Source organism: Triticum aestivum, chromosome 4B, assembly GCF_018294505.1.
Source record: "Triticum aestivum cultivar Chinese Spring chromosome 4B, IWGSC CS RefSeq v2.1, whole genome shotgun sequence".
Classification (NCBI taxonomy): Eukaryota; Viridiplantae; Streptophyta; class Magnoliopsida; order Poales; family Poaceae; genus Triticum; species Triticum aestivum.
The window spans coordinates 10,775,691-10,776,880 of NC_057804.1; the positions used below are offsets into that span (position 1 = coordinate 10,775,691).

The window sequence follows — 1,190 nt, forward strand, 5'->3', positions numbered from 1 at the left end:
TGTTCGGTTGGGGATTTGGTAATGAGAAAAATACCCATTCGTTAACTTATAGAGATGCAATACAACTTATCTCTGTCCCGCACACACACACACACACAAAAACAGTACATATTTGACATGGTTATTTAATTCTGTAAACGTGACATGATTATAGAGTGATTAATTAGCATGGTTGGAGGGCCGTAAGTACATCTGGCGCACGCTTTTCTTTTTGCTGAGCTCGTGTCAACCCGGCATGCCCGTTTTACTTGGATTTCCATCTGCTCAACAACTAGCGCTTCACTATCTTCTTCGTAGCTCATCGACGTGGAAAGATGGAAAAATAATACTCCAGAACTGAATTAATAACTTGGTGATTGTAGGCTAACAAGACAGGGTGTTTGGTCTAGTGGTATGATTCTCGCTTCGGGTGCGAGAGGTCCCGAGTTCGATTCTCGGAACACCCCAATTTTTTTTAGACGGTGTTGTTGGCGATTGGACCCCAGCATGCATATGCCTATAGTTCAGCTAAATTTGACCAAAATTGAGCAGCTCTGCCTTTTTTTTTATTCTGAACGAGGTGAAAACCATGGCTGCTGCATCGACTAATGCACCCAGTCATCAGCGATGGTGCACCTAGTCATCAGCAACTTTATGACTTAATTGCACTATGTACTGACTTGTTGGATGCTTGGTTCGTTGCTTTATAATATAAAAGCGGGGGGAAACCCTTTTTCTTATCAGCGATGGTGCTTTCATTCATTAAGAGAGGAAAAACCTCAATATACAATCTAAACAGAGGGAATTACATAATTACAATAGAAGGGAGACAGTCACTACTACTCCACATGTGAATCCAGCATGCAATAACGGAGGTCAACAAGTCCTTATGCCGTGGTCGTGTCATGTGTGCCGGACGCGTTAAACTAAATGCTTCTAGCTCTCCATGAAGATTTGGGTTTGGCGCTTCAATGGAGTACCCAGCCTATTGATGTTGATTGCCTTGAGGCGGTCATTATGATCAAGAGTGGAGATGGCAACAAATCCGGGTATGCTTTTGTGGACAATTAAATCAAGAAAAGTTTGAAAGAAAGTAATTCTTGTATTATTTATATTTGCCGATGCCAAAATAACTCTAGTCACTTTATGGCAAACTTTCGTGGATCTCAACGGCGTACTATTGTGTGATGACCATAAATCTTGGGACTGTT

At 41.7% G+C, this 1,190-nt stretch overlaps 1 non-coding gene across 1 annotated transcript; it reads left to right on the forward strand.

Moving 5' to 3' along the window:
- The first annotated feature begins 374 nt into the window (after positions 1–374).
- On the forward strand, positions 375–446 carry TRNAP-CGG (transfer RNA proline (anticodon CGG)). The gene has a single exon. It is a non-coding gene; the product is annotated as a tRNA-Pro (tRNA).
- The last annotated feature ends 744 nt before the right edge of the window (positions 447–1,190 follow it).